We start from the raw sequence: 16171 nt of genomic DNA on the forward strand, positions 1-16171 counted from the left end.
TTCTGCAGCCACGCTGGTCACTGGGTTGCTGCAGAATGATATACCTGGGCTTCTCCCACCTCCATTTATAGCCTCTTAGAGACTTCTCCATTACTCTAGGATACTATTTTTCCCCAAACTTCAGAGGACTCAGCAGGGTGTGTGTGTGTGTGTGTGTGTGTGTGTGTGTGTGTGTGTGTGTACATGCACGTGCAAATGAACAATAACAGGGTCCTAGAGGTTGCATAAATCCCTGCTCCCAACATCCTCCTAACTACAGCCAGATGTGCCCGTGGCATGCTGCTTTCCAGTGGGATTCTGCACACCGGTGCTAATCCCGGGATTAGGAGTCAAGAACATGATTCACATCGGAGAAAATCTGCTGCTTGCTTGATTATCAAAGCCAGTCCCCATTGGTTTGCGATGGTGGGAAGTGATCTGCTTCCACTGGGCAATGCTCCCTTCCTCTCCCTCCAGTCTACTCAGAGAATTCTTAATTGTTTCCTTTTACATTTTAGTATCTGTGGACGTACCCTTCCTCTTCCTCTCTTTCTCTCTCCTGTTCTCCAGTTAAATCCGAGTTTCTGAGGATTTTATTTTTTCACCATCTGCTCCTTACCTTTCTGCCTTCTCTATCCACAGCTGAGTTGATGGAAAGTAACATCTGTCATAAATCTAGGACCCTGGAGAATATTTCATACTAGGGCATTTTGGGGATGCCCCATACCAATAAATCCAGGTCTGCTTTGCCCAAATGTGACATCTTGCTCCCCAAAGCTACAGTTATTCCCCCCCACCCCCCGCCCACTGTATAAGGTCACACAGATACAAGCTGGCTGGAGGGCACTCTGGCCTGGCCCACACAGCAAGATTTTCATCCACTTTCGTTAAACCTCCAGGGCTGTTCCTAACTTCTCTCTGTTCAGCCCCATTGCTGAAAGTTAAGTTGCTCAATCCCTTTGAAGTTTCCAGAACACAAAGCAAGCAGGTCAAGACACCGGGGTTTTGCCACCACTCTTCGTACTGTTTATCATTTCCTGAGGCCGTCCTCAGCCTGAAGCCCTGAGCTTTACAGACCAAGAGCTAGAAACAGAGACGGGGACACAGCCAGCAGAGAGGTGTAACCAACTTCCCTGATAATGGAGCCATGAGTTTCCAGAGAGGACTGTGGCCCCTTCTACCTGAATGCATGCATACTCTCTCTTCCAAGCCTCCCTTCTGGCTCTTTCTCCCACCTGCCCCACCCCCACACATTCAGCAATTGGTTGAGGTCACATTAACCCTGAGCCATTCACCTTGAATGACTCAGGGCCTGGAAAAACAAAAACTCATGGCCAGATCCCTACACAAAACCCCTTCTGCAAAAGAAAGGAAGGCTATCTGTCCATCTGGGGTAGTTGAAGTTTTACCCACTGGAGAGGTAATGGTAAGGAGGGACTGAGAGTGGAAAGCAATCTTTTCAGGCTTTCAAACTGAAGGCTGCCCATCAGCAGAAGCCTAGAAAGCCTTTCTGGCTAGAACGCCATGCCTTTGAGGCTTTTCTCAAGAAATCTCAGGCCCCGGCAGAACCCACTCTGGCTTCCACAATATAACATCCAGCACTTCCCCGCTCTGTCCCCAGCAGTGAATGTGCTACAGGAGCCTATCTTCTCTCACCAAGTATCTGGACATCCTGAACAAAGCATACTGGCACATCCCTTGCCACAGGCAGCACGCTGCTCAATAAATACACATTTCATTAATGACAGTCTGAAGATGACTGGATTCTTATGTTGGTGACAGCCAAGTTCAAGGGCCTTTACCCAACGAAGACTTTTCAAACGTCAGCCTTAGAAGGTCACAACAAGAAAGACCCAGAAGGGCTGGAGAGATGGCTTAGCGGTTAAGCGCTTGCCTGTGAAGCCTAAGGACCCCGGTTCGAGGCTCGGTTCCCCAGGTCCCACGTTAGCCAGATGCACAAGGGGGCGCACGCGTCTGGAGTTCGTTTGCAGAGGCTGGAAGCCCTGGCGCGCCCATTCTCTCTCTCTCCCTCTATCTGTCTTTCTCTCTGTGTCTGTCGCTCTCAAATAAATAAATAAATAAAATTTAAAAAAGAAAAAAAAGAAAAAAAGAAAGACCCAGAAACTACCTCATCTACCACTTCCCCTTTCTGCCACCTGATCATGGCTCCTCCAGTGCCAAACGATGTTCTGGCCTTGCCTAGCATGGCCATCTATCAAAACATACCCTGGGGGCTGGGGAGATGGCTTAGCACTTAAGGCACTTGCCTGCAAAGCCAAAGGACCCGGGTTCGATTCCCCAGGTCCCACGTTAGCCAGATGCACAAGGGGGCGCATGCGTCTGTAGTTCGTTTGCAGTGGCTGGAGGCCCTGGCACGCCCATTCTCTCTCTCTCTTTCTCTCTCTCTCATAAATAAATAAAATATATATATTTTTAAAAATACCCAGATACCCAGCTCCGAAACAGCACCGGTGGTATCGCGGCCTCTTCTTTCCTCCTCATCCCAGGTGCTGAATTAGCAGCGCCCAATCATGAAAATAACAGTAGTTTCCATTTGAATAATGCTGCACAAAAAATTTTAAAGTGCTTTTAAGAGTATCATCTCTAGTGAGATGTTTCTCACAAAAGCTTGTAGTTAAGTAGGTGTAATTAAGCCTAAGTAACAGATGGAAACTGAGTTTCCGAAGGCTAACGGACCTGCCCCGGGGCGCCCAGCCAGGTCAGCATTTCTGTTCCCACCAACTCTCTTTCTTCTGCAATCTGGAGCCTCTCCAGGTTCCTCAAAGAACCATTAGCAAGAAGTGATTATTAAGGAAATTGAGACAAGAAAGAGAAAATGCCGGGAAAGCCCACACCTTGCCATCCACCAAACCCCAGGCTTGGTGTGAAATGTGACCTTGTCAGGCATGGGAGCAGATCGCCTACTGTCCTCACTGTGAGGTTTGGGTCTGCAATACACAGGATCCAGACACAGTTTCTTGGGCGCAGGATTTTATTTTCTTGTCAGGAGAAAATGACGGGATCCAACGTGGAAAGGGGCAAGGCTTCAGAACACGAATCGAGGGGTGGGGGGACCCGGGCCTCGTACAGGACGCGAGGGACCTGACGGGGCGTTGAATATCCATGACTCGGGCCCATCTGGTCAAGTTATGTGACCCACCTACCGAACTCCTTTGGGGGTGTGAAACGTCATCTGCGGCTCCGTCTCCAACCCTGTCTGGACACCTGCTCCTTTGAAGGCTGGTGGCAGATCACTGGCTGCCTATTCTATCCTTGGGACGGACCCTACATTCCTCACCGTAGCTCCAGGACCAGCCTGCCCAGCCCTGCCCCCATCTCCCACCCCTCTTCACCCGACTGCAGGCGCAACAGAAGCTCCAAGCCCCTCTGACCACCAAATCCTGGCCAGGATGTCCCCTGTGTGCGGGTTCCTCCCCACGTCCTCGCCCACACTGGCTCCCCTTCCTTCCCACATCTCTTCCCAGGTTCCACCTTCTCAGAGAACCACACACTCTAAGTAATCCTCACTCTCTCGCCTCTTCAACCTTCTTCTCTGTGGTGTTGACGAAGCCTTGAGACTGTCTTGCTCACTACTCTGCCTACCTAGTTACTGGTGGCATCTCAGAACTGAGACTGCACGAGAATAGAGACCTTGCATTCTTTTTCATCCTAGCATTCTTGTATTTTTATGAATACTTGGCACTTCCAGTACCTGGCCATGATGCATAGCCACCGTCCATTGAGCATTTACGGAATCGGTGCTTATAGGAATACGCTGCCGCCCAGTCCAGTGGCACATTATGGGGCAAAGAGTCACAGATGGCCAAAATATGAAAGAACCACCCTTAACCACACTGCCTCCTAGACAAACAAAGGGCCACAGAAGCAGAGACACGGACCTGAGATCACTTAGCAAGTGTCCATGGGTCAGAAGTACCAGCCTGGCATGACAGGGCCCTCTGCCCAGATAGCTCTAGGATGAAGCTGGCTCCCCTGGCTGTGCACTCCTCTGGATCTGGGGCCCTTTCCAAACTCTCTAGGGCTGCTGACAAAGCTAGGCTTGCCTCTCACTTCCGGTCAGCATCTGGAGGCCATGCTCAGATGACCACTACTAAGCCCCTCCATTGTCAAAAAGCCAGCAACAGAAAATCCCCCAGAATTTTGCATCTTTTTTTTCCGCCAGAATCAGCTTGGACCCTTTTAAGGAAACATCTGATCAGGTCAGAACCCTCTCTTTTTTTTCCTTTCTTAAAGCTCAATGTGGCACCCAGTAAAACCTAACCATGGCAACCGTCACCCAGCTCCTTCACAGGATCAGCCAAACTCAAGGGAGGGAGGTCATGAGTCATGGATCTCCTTGGAACTCAGCCTCCCGTTCTAGGCTGGCATGCTGGGCCAGTGGCACCTCTGCACACCAAGACGAACCATCCCCAGCTGCTCTTCTCACTTCCCTCCTCCCAGACCCCACTCAGAACCTCCTCTGAAGCCTGTAGCCTAGGAGGGAGGGAGGGAGGGAGGGAGAAGAGGAAGGAGGGCGGGCGCCCCCAGAGAACACAAGCGTGATTCTGCCCGGGATGCTGTTCCACATGGCCACACCTGCAGGAGCCAGTGGCAGTTGAAAGGACTCGGAGGCCAGCTAAGGGGTCGTCCCTTTCTGAACACTCTTTGTTGTTGTTTTATTTTTATTTATTTGAGAGTGACAGAGAGAGAAAGAGACAGAGAGAGAGAATGGGCACGCCAGGGTCTCCAGCCACTGCAAATGAACTCCAGACACGTGCGCCCCCTTGTGTATCTGGCTAACGTGGGTACTGGGGAATCGAGCCTCGAACCAGGGTCCTTAGGCTTCACAGGCAAGCGCTTAACCGCTAAGCAATCTCTCCAGCCCTCTGAATACTCTTTGGAATGCCCCCTCAGCTAGACAGGGAAAGTGGAAGGAACTCTGGCGTGCTGAAGTCTTCCACATACCCACACTTGATAATCTGGCTAAACAGGGACTCAGACCTTCCATATCTTCCTTCGTAAGCCCAGCTCAGCAGCAGCCCAGCTACATGGCATGCTGTGTCCAGGCTAGCCCTAAAGCGCATACCCGCATGCCTGCGCTCTGCTTTCCTTACCTAACCGGACTCTGCTGGCATGAGCCGTTCTGAGGCGTGAGCTCAGGCTCCCAGTGAGGCCTAATCCAGCCATGAGAGCCACATCGTTTCTGATCATATCTTCAAAAGCCCCTGCCCCCCCCAAAAAAGAGGTCTCATCTAGGACATACCCAACCTTCTTCTTCTTCTTCTTAGAGCACTACCCTGTTTCTGATGACTTGAAGAGGCCAGAAAGAGGAGTCTTGCCCAAGCCAGAATAGTTCTCAGCGTGGGCCCAATAGGCAGAGAGGACCTTGCTATCATTTCTGTGTCTGGCAATAGTGCTCAAGAAACCGTGGGCTACACTCAGTGGCTCCAACGCTAAACCGGGCCCAGAAGAAACAAGAACCAAGTCTCCATCTCAGGGGCTGCCCACATGTAGGAGGGACGGTCACTCCAACCTGAAGCGTAGGGAGAAACCTACCAGCACCCACTTTCCCAGATCTAGCCCTCTAGCCAGCTCCCCAGCGGGCAAGTGACAGCCACACCACTCACCACCCATTTCTGAAAGGTCAGGAACTAAATTTGGAACTTGGCTTTTAGTCTTCTTACATCGCTAAGTTATCTGGAGGCTAAGGGAAAAGGTTCATGGAAGAATGTGCCAGAAACACGGAGTAAACATTTTAGAGACAGAGTATCTGTGCGGTTTGAATAAGAGTGGTGATCTCTGTTATGGCGGCACACCCTACATTTATGGGCACTTTGCGTCTTTTCAAGCATTTGCGTACATCCTCTCATCCCACTTGTGGCTCACTTAAGTATTATCTGCGTTTCACTGCGGAAAACTCTAAAATCCAGGGAAGCAAGGTGACAATGCTTTGCTGCTAGTCAGACGCCAGGGCCGTGGCATTCAGCTCAGCACCATCTATCGCACACGTGGCCTGCCAGGAGCCGTGGCTCGGCGGTACTTTCACGTTACCAGAGGAACCCGGGGTGCTCAGACGCCTCCTCAAAAATGCACCTTACCGCATGAGAATGCCATGGCATATCACCTTCACACCATGAAAGGTAAGGGACCTTAAGGCTATGTGCCTGGGACTAGGGTGCCCTCCAAGTCCCCTGCCCGATGAGCCCAGGACCCCCCACCAGGTTCCAAGAAGACTTGGAGCTCATGTGCAGAGTTCTCGGGACCAACTCCTCTACACGCTTCTGGTCCTAAGTTTACCTTAGGAAATCAGGCTGATTCTGGGTACCCCCTCAACGAAACCAGGGATGTTTTCTCTACTTAAGAAGAGCCCTGGGCCCTGTAGGGGTGAAGAGTTCGGCTAACACAAGTCATCAGTCTCTGGGAAAGCGGAACCTCCAAGCCAAGCCCACCTTCCCAAGTGACAGCGGATGAAGAAGACTGCTCCAAGGTCTCTCCTGGTGTCAGGCAAGGGGCTCCGTGGGCTGCTCTGGGAGGCTCACAGGAGCAGCCTGGCCCGAGGAGCTCCCCTCCCAGCAGAACTGCCGCCCCTCCTCCGGTGCCCCTGGTAATAAGAGACCATCGTGTAGAAACGCACGTTAGACGAGGGCACACGAATTAAAGCACCACATTCCAAGCGGACACCCTCCCTCCAACACCTCGGGGAGGCCGTGCTTGGCAGCAGTGCACAGACTCGGGAGCCATCCACACGGGCAGGGCCTCGGTGGGCACTGTTCTGCTTTCTTGCCCGAGACGTCGGGCAAGCTGGGCTTTCCCTAGGCTTCTTCCTGCTCGTCTTTAAAGGGGAAAAAAATGCATACAATTATCACATCGCAGTAAAAACGTAAGTAAACAAGCGTTGGGGATGAGTGTAATTATAACAGAGGTCTGGTGGAGTTGTTGAAAAGACTAAATGAGTTAACACATGTCATGTACTTAGAGCCGTGCCAACAGTGGGAATGCTGACATAGAAGTTGTTGAGAGGCGTGGAGCCAAGTGCCTCGGTCACAAGGGACCAGGGAGAACAGAGGGCACAAAGGAGGGGAGGGAACTGACAAGCCAAAATCAATGGTATCAAGTCCCTCAAGCTAACACACTTTAGTCATCCATGAACCCTCCAGAAACATCTTACTCCTACTTTGCACATAACTAGAAGGGACTCGATGACATGTTCACCAAGTCCATAGGACAGGAGCAAGTGAAAAAGGGGGATACTGTAACAGCAGACCCCAAATCTGTCAGACCATAACATTCTAAGACACGCTGGACCATCTACTGTGTCCCAACGGCTTCACGGTGTTATTGGAGGTCCGACAGTTGGATTTTCTTAATGATGATGTCGTCCAATGAAGAACGGAATATGCTCAGAATTTTTTCTATTAGGAATCTAAAGATTTATATTTTATATTCTAGAAACTATTCAAGTGTACTTAAATGTCAAGGAGTTTGGTATGTGAAAAGGGTTCCCATATATAAGGGGTGAATTTATATGAAATATTTTCCCCAGGGTGAATAAACATGAGTTAAAAAAAAAAAAAAAACAGAGCAAGAGGTGTCACCATATTTAGACTTCAGAGTATCACCTCCTTTCCTTCCATCCATGGGCAAATGCGGAGCAGAGCAGGCATCCCTTCCTCCAGCTAAATATTTAGTATATAAACACTGAGTCAAACAATTGCTTCAGGCACCCTGAAGGTTGAGACCATTAAATTAAGCTCAAATGTACAAAAGAACGTGTCATCCCATTAACACCATCATGGTCCTAACAGGCATCTGGGCTGGCGCTCTCCTGCCCCTGCCCCTGCCCTGCCTCGCCCCATCCTAGCCTGACATCCAGCTCCGCCCTTCCTCCAGATGCACAGCTCTTGGGGCAAATATCTTTAAACCCCCATGCTTTTCCAGCGCAGCGTCTGCAAGTTGTGATCTGAGGGATCCCCCTCCAGGAGCTATGGTGACAGTAAAAGCTGGGGAGGTTACACTTCCACTGCCTGGTCCAGATTTACTAAAACTTGTTTGTTTTCATTTGGCATGTCTGGCTTTTTCAAGATACCTTTTCACACCTGCCTCGCTGGATCCTCACAGAAGCCCTACTCATGAGGAGGATGGAGCAGAGAACCCACACTGCGGACTTATTCCCTAAGTCATTTTACTTCTCTGGGATGTCATTTCATTATCTACAATAAAAGGACAATGCCTGGCAGGGTTTGGGCCACTTATCGAGAGTCACATACATCACTAGCCAAGGCTCAAGGAATCCTACCATGAGCGAGATGAGGAAAGTATCCACTCTAACGAGACAAATAAAAACAAATTAAAAATTGAGAAATTGTAAATAATACATGCAAAGCACTAAGAAATGGTGCTTAGAGGTGATTACTATGACCACACGGGGGTGACATTCCTTCTGCCCAAAGACCAACAGTGCAGATCTTTCTCTCAGGTCAATGACTCCAACCCTGTCTCCTACCCAACTTAAAAAAAAAAATCTGGGGTTGGAAGGATGGCTTAGCAATTAAGGCACTTTCTGGCAAAGCCAAAGGACCTAGATTTGATTGCCCAGGACCCCACATAAGCCAGATGCACAAGGGGGCACATGCATCTAGAGTCTGTTTGCAGTGGCTGGAGGCCCTAGTGCACCCATGCTCAATCTCTCACCCTCTTTCTCTGTGTCAAATAAATAAGTAAAAATAAAATATTGATTTTAAAAATCTTGGGCTTGAGAGATGTCTTAGCAGTTAAGCGTTTGCCTGTAAAGCCTAAGGACCTCAGTTCGAGGCTTGATTCCCCAGGACCCACGTTAGCCAGATGCACAAGGGGGCGCACGCGTCTGGAGTTCGTTTGCAGTGCCGGGAGGCCCTGGTGCGCCCATTCTCTCTCTCTATCTGCCTCTTTCTCTGTCTGTAGCTCTCAAATAAATAAATAAAAACAAACAAAAAATTAAAAATAATAAATATTAAAGTTATCTTTAAAAAAATCTCTGGGTGTGTGTGCACGCATATGTACACACACGTGTGTGCTGCACCCACATGCACATGCCCTGGCATATGTTAGAAGGTGAGCAGGTAACTTCAGTGTTGGTCCTCACCGTCTGCCTTGGTTAAGTCAGGGTCTCTTTGTTGTTCTCCACTTGTCAGCCAGGCTGGCTGTCCACAAGTTCCTGGGGGTTCTCCTGCCTCTGCCTCCCATCTCCTTGTAGAAGTGTGAGGATGGCAGGTGCTCGCTACTGCATCCAGCTTTACCTGGGCTCTGGGAATCTGAACTTGGATCCTCATGCTTGTGCAGCAAGTGTTTGAGCCATCGAGCCACCTCCCCAGTCCTTGCACAGCTTTTCATTATTTACTAGAGGCAGAGAAATGGTCAGAGTACGGGCACACCAGGGCCTCCAGCCACTGCAAACTGACTCCACATGCATGTGCCACCTTGTGCATCCAGCTTACGTGGGATCTGGAGAATCGAACCTGAGTCCTTCGGCTTTGTAGGCAAGTGCCTTAACTGCCAAGCCATCTCTCCAGCCCCCCTCTTGCATGGCTTTTAAGACATTCTCCCACCCAGTTTCCATCAGACCTGTTTACTGAGAATCCCAGGTGCATTGGTTCAGGGTTTCTCTCACCTAAAAACAAGCTCTCCTCTGCTGCCCTCTGTAGCCCCATGTCACCTCACTGGCATCATCAAGAGGTGTCAGAGGTAACGCAGGAACCGCTTGGCTCATCACCATAGTTACCCAGTGTTTTCCCTTCGAGCGTGCAAAGTGAGTGTGTCCACCACGTTAGGGTGACCCACAGATGGTGGCAATAAAGCTCACCTACTATGATCATTACTGTGCATGCATTTCTGCCAGGCAAACGGAGGGGAATGGCATCATCAGCCCCTTCTCAGAGCTGGCCCACAGCACTCAGACTCACCTCGGGACTTGAGATAGTCCAAACGTAGGCCTCTACACATGGTGTCTTTAACTTAGCACTGCCTGGGAATGGGGACACTCTCTGGGTCCCTGAGCTGACTGGCTAGTGGCCACAGAAGCAATGCTCCCCAGGCTACCCAGGGTTCTCTTTCTGAGACTCCCTCCCTATACATCAGAAAATCCAGGTGACTCCCCCACTTCCACCTTGTTCTAGCCACACAACCATCCTCTACATTAGAGTGGCTAGGAGGCAGACTTCTGGTCTCCTCCGTGCCCTTCTGAGGCAGAAGCCAGCCTGAGTTATTGAGGATCCTGACATGCCCCCAAGGACCTGGGAGGGGGACCTTTGGCCTCAGCTCTTGAGTTCTAAAGGACAGACATATCTGCAGCATCAGGAATGGCTCTATCCATCTCACACACATATCACTGGTGAACCTTCACAAGTTAAGAGTGCAAATTTTTTTAAATTTATTTTTATTTATTTATTTGAAAGTGACAGAGAAAGAGGCAGAGAGAGAGAAAGAGAGAGAATGGGCACACCAGGGCCTCCAGCCACTGCAAACGAACTCCAGATGCATGCGCCACCTTGTGCATCTGGTTTACGTGGATGCTGGGGAATCAAGCCTTGAACCAGGGTCCTTAGGCTTCACAGGCAAGCGCTTAACTGCTAAGCCATCTCTCCAGCCCTAGAGTGCAAAATTTAATTGCCCCCAAATTTACAGCAGTGCAGGGGAATATAATGATGTCTCAAGCTTTTACCCTTCTCATCTTTCCCTCCCGTCTCCAACTCCACCCAGAGCCTGGCTCTTGCCCAGGAAGTATATGATATTGTCCTCCACACCAGGTCAAATGACAATATAGTCTCTTAATAATACAACTCCAAGCAAGTCTTTGTGAACTTTGGAGTTTGCAGAAAGCCAGGAGATTGTACACACAATAGGTTGTCTCGGCTGGCAGGGGCTGTTCACTGGGCACTATAGAATCTACCTACTGAGTAACAGTTGTTGGACAAGTGGGCTCACAGTGACTGTGTTATAAATGACGCAATGCATAGTGGGTGGTGTGCCCAACACCAGGACTGTGACTAATAAAGAACACATCACAGGCTCAGCTTCATACTAGTATGAAGGCCCATTTCATAGTAGTATGAAAAAAAAAAAAGATAGCAAAGGTGACGGATTTAAGTGCAAAAATGTATGCTGGATGGAGCATGAGACACAGAAACTTGTATTTCAGTGAGGGAACAATCTTAAAAATAAAAATAACAAGCCTGGCATGGTGGCACATGTCTTTAATCCCAGCACTTGGTAGGCAGTGGTAGGAGGATCGCTGTTAGTTTGGGGCCACCCAGAGACTATGGAGTGAATTTCAGATCAGCCTGAGCTAGAGTGAAGCCCTACCTTGAAAATAATAATAATAATAACAACGGTCTATTCTGAATTGCTTTTCATCTCTTAAAAAGAAAAAGTAACTGGGCTTGAGAGAATGGCCTTTGCTGTTAAGGCATTTGTCTGCAAAGCCTGAGAGACCAGGTCAAATTCCCCAGGACCCACAAAAGCCAGATGTACAAGGGGGGCGCATGTATCTGGAGTTCCTTTATGGTGGCTGGAGGCCCTGGCATACCCATTCTCAACCCCTCTCCCTCTCTCTCTCTCTCTCTCTCAAATAAATAAATAAAATATATTTTTTAAAAAGAAAAGTAACCAAAGGGTTAGAGATGTAAATCCCATAAACAGGCTAGAAAATGGATAAAAGATGGAGAGCTACAAGAGGGGCCCAGAGCAGGAGCAGGCGCCCACGAGAGTTTGTGAGTTCCGGGCTGGGGTGAAAAGGCTTCGCTAAGTCAATTGCTCTTGCACCCAACAGACTGGAAACGTCTCGGCAGCTGACGTGTGTTACCTTCCTGTTTGGCTCCTAGAGGAAGAAGGTACACCGCGGGAAGTTGTATGAAAACAGAAACAACCTGTGTAGGGATCTGGAGGCAGAGATGCTCATTCAATAGAGAACCTCTTAGACCACTCTCTCGGCCAGCAGGGCATTGTCCCCTGCTTCAGGATCCACCCGAGAATCTATCAGAAATACAGTCTGCAGGGGCCCCCCTAGAGACACACAGAACCAGGATCTCTAGGGCAGACCTGGGAACGTGCATTTGAGCCACTCCCCATGAGCTCCTCCCAGCAGCTTGAGAATCATGGACTCATCTCAGTCTCTCCTTTGCTGTGGCTCTGGCATGGCAATTCCTTATTAAAACAAACAGGTCAGGGGCTGGAGAGATGGCTTAACGGTTAAGCGCTTGCCTGTGAAGCCCAAGGACCCCAGTTCGAGGCTCAATTCCCCAGGACTCACGTTAGCCAGATGCACAAGGGGGCACATGCGTCTGGAGTTTGTTTGCAGTGGCTGGAGGCCCTGGCATGCCCATTCTCTCTCTCTCTGTCCCTCTCCCCCGCCCCACTCTTTCTCCCTCTTTCTCTCTCGATCTGTCGCTCTCACATAAATAAAAATAAACAACAAAAAAATTTTAAAAATCAACAGGTTACAAATCTCCTGGGGGGAGTGCGGATCTCAAGCTTCATTTCTGGGATAATGAACAGTTTGGCCAGGGAACCCATTTGGCCACAGAGCCTCAGTAAGCAGTTGCAGCCCAGCCACTGTGTCGAGGCAGGCGTGGTACGTGCTCACACCAAAATCCTCTTCCACTTTCTTTCTTTCCACTGAGCTCAGCTCTCCAGCCAGGCTGATGCTCTGGTCACCAACCTTGAGTTGCTGTACTGATGAGCCTGACCCCCAGCCTGTCTCTCCTGGGAGCTCTTCAATTCCCTGTGTCCTTGGCCTCCGAGGCCCTACGCAGCAAGTTTAAATCCCGCCTCTGGACCCAGACCTGCACCAGGTTCTTCTTGTTTGTTTTTCTTAAGGGAGGGGGGTGGTTCAAGGTAGGGTCTCACTCTAACCCAGGCTGACCTGGAATTCACATTGGAGTCTCAGGGTGGCCTCGAATTTACAGCGATCCTCCTACATCTGCCTCCCCAGTGCTGGGATTAAAGGCGTGCGCCACCACGCCCGGCACCAGGTTCTTTCTTTGCTCCGCTTTCTCTGACATTCTGCAGCCAGCAGCCCCGGCTGGGACCTTGTGCTCCTCACACTGTCCCCTGTGGCACCCAGGCCCTGGGCTCCTTCCTCTTGTTCTCCTCCTACCTTCCCAATCTCTCACGTCATCGCAAGCTGAGCCTGAGCCCCTGGCTCTAGAACGAATGCCCAGAGGCATCTCTATCCAAACACTAGGAGCTCTTCACTAATCACCCATCTTGTCTATCACCCGTCCCTCCCACCCCCCTCGTCTCACATGTGATCTTCTTCCTGGTCACTCTGGCTCACGGCGCATGGTACCCACATCACCGTGCTAAAGCCACAGCATCCAGCCAGCCACAGAAGCAGGACATTTCACCTCTGAAATCCACCATCCCCTCTCGGTCCCTACCGTCACGGTCAGCTGGGTCTTGGCAAAGTTTCCTTTTCACTTCACAAACACAGAAGCTCCACGTGATGCATCTCACTCTACAAGAGCCTTCTCCTGCCATTAAAGACTCTAGGGACTACTTGATGTCACAGTTAAGTCCGGCTGTAGCCATCAACCAAAAGGCCCAGCACCCCACCGTGAAGAGCACGATCACAAGCCTTTACACACGTGTGTACCACAGACTTGACACAGCTCTTGTGACCTAGCAATTACCTCTTGTAAGACCTTTTCCTATTCATAAACAACTAGCCATGTGCCATCTTCCCTGCTTGTGACAATGTCTGTCACTTTAGGTCTCCCAAATGCAGTCCCTGGCTCTTGGCATGAATATTTGCCAAATGACCGCAAAAGCTCATATGCACCCATGCCAGGGAGAGCCCGGAAGGAGGACACCAGAAGAAAGGTTTCCATGACAGTCTAGGCAGAAGGCAACACTCACCACGGGGAATGGACAGGATGATAACAGTAGTAACACTCAGCATTGCACTGGAGGGATGGCTTAGTGGTTAAGGTGCTTGCCTGCAAAGCCAAAGGACCCAGGTTCTATTCTCCAAGACCCAGGTAAGCCAGATGCACAAGGTGGCACATGTATCTGGAGTTCTTTTGCAGTGGCTAGAGGCCCTGGCACACCCATTCTCTCTCTCTCTCTCTCACTCTCTCCCTTTCTGCCTCTTTCTCTCTCCCTCTCTCAAATAAATGAATAAAAATAAAAATATTTTTTAAAAACTTGGAGCCGGGAAAGAAAGTCCTGGGAATGAAGTCCCCAAAGAGAGGCCTTCCTTCTGCATAGGAAAACAGACATGTTGCCCATGAGGAGAGACAGGAACGAAAAACGAGAGAGCCAGTATATAACTGCTGGTAGTGGGCCTGTCAATGGAGGGAGAAAAACTAAAGGCCAAAAGAAACAAGGTAATGAGTTTGGAAAGCCATTTTTTGTCAAGGTAAGATACTGCAGAGGAAAAAGCTCAGGCCAGGACACTTTCCGGGGCTCTGCCACATGCAGAGCACTCCAGCCTCCCCACCTAGGGTGAAGTCTGATTGGTTTAGGGGTTCTGGAATCCCCACTGGCTGCCTCCCCCCACCACCATCCAGTCAGTGGCACCTCCCCCCAGGCCAGGAATGACAGGCCTGAATGCAGAGAGTAAAAGGTCAGATCACAGAAGTTTCAGGGAATCATTTGCATGTCAAAAACTTACCCATCCTTGGGCTGGGGAAATGGCTTAGTGGTTAGGGTGCTTGCCTGTGAAGCCTAAGGACCACGGATGGTTCAATTCCCCAGGACCCACATAAGCCAAATATACAAGGGGTGCATGCATCTGGAGTTTGTTTGCAGTGGCTAGAGGCCCCGGCGTGCTCATTCTCTCTTTCTCTCTATCTGCCTCTCTCTCTCAAATAAATAAATAAAAATACGTTTTTAAAAACTTCACCCATCGGGGCTGGAGAGATGGCTTAGCGGTTAAGCGCTTGCCTGTGAAGCCTAAGGACCCCGGTTCGAGGCTCGGTTCCCCAGGTCCCACGTTAGCCAGATGCACAAGGGGGCGCACGCGTCTGGAGTTCGTTTGCAGTGGCTGGAGGCCCTGGCGGGCCCATTCTCTCTCTCTCTCTCTTTCCCTCTCAAATAAATAAATAAAAATAAACAAAAAAATTATAAATTAAAAAAAATTCACCCACCCTGAGTACTTGATTAGATGGCTTTTCAGAAAGTTCTAGCTTTAGGACTCTTCCATCATTCTCTGGCATTATTTAAAACCAAGTGCCATCCCTTCATCATCTGCATCCGGCCATCCCCAGAACAAGTTCAACGCAGACCCCTTCTTCTCCCCCACCGGCCCCTCCGCCTCACACAGAGGCAGGGTTGAGGGTGTCAGCCTGCGCAGGGTTTCTCTGCGGGCAGCGACTCCAGTGGGCCTGCCAACCCTCCTGGGAACAGTGGGTGGCTGTCCCATTGCTTAGACAAACCAGACTCGGCTCTGCCTGGGCTGAGGAGTGCACTGGCCTCAGAGCAGACATGGACTTGGCTTGGAAGCAGACCCGCCCTTCAGACCACCGCAGTACCACAGGGCGCTCTTCAGAACGGCAATAGGGGGTGTGGGGCGGGGGGCGTATGGAAGGAGCTCCAGACACGGGGTGCCACTTCGCTTATGATTCTGTCATAGAAGCCCCCTGGTTAAGAGAGAAAGTCACACCTCTAACAGCTACACAGACTGCATGGACTAAAGCGAAAACCCTCTGCACACCAGCTCGAGCCATGTTATCAGTCAGCACTGGGACCTTGCCATCAATCTGTCCCCAGCACATGGCCTCACGCTAACAGCTGCAGCATCTACACACGCACACGCACACACACACACACACACCTTATCCATCCAACACATGTCTGTGGCTAATTGCAAAAGCTGAGGAAGTGTCAGAGAACTCTAAAACATGTATCAGATTTCTTTGGAAATGTCAAAGGTTAAGATAAAACAGGTTCTGACCCAACTGCAGGAAGGAAAAGCCCTAATCTCCCTACTTGGCCTAAACCGATCTCATCTAACAATTCTATGCTGCTAATTAGGAGGAACCCATGACAGAGAAGATGGTGGCCTCGGTGACCAAACGCACTGTGGGGAAATCACAGGGAGAGCAGCACTGTGTCGGCAGAGGAGGGGAAGAGACAAGATTTCTCTGCGGGTTTGTGGTAGAACACTCCAGGCGGCCCCTGCGCTGCCAAGTGCATTCCAGGACCTTTTCTTTTTTTT

General features: G+C 50.1%; 1 protein-coding gene across 5 annotated transcripts in view; it reads right to left on the reverse strand.

Annotated features, from left to right (window-relative positions):
• The window catches only part of Cacna1c (calcium voltage-gated channel subunit alpha1 C), a 669544-nt gene that overhangs the window by 577144 nt on the left and 76229 nt on the right, over positions 1-16171 (reverse strand). The window lies entirely within an intron of this gene.

The sequence above is a fragment of the Jaculus jaculus genome, chromosome 18 (assembly GCF_020740685.1).
Source record: "Jaculus jaculus isolate mJacJac1 chromosome 18, mJacJac1.mat.Y.cur, whole genome shotgun sequence".
Taxonomy (NCBI): domain Eukaryota; kingdom Metazoa; phylum Chordata; class Mammalia; order Rodentia; family Dipodidae; genus Jaculus; species Jaculus jaculus.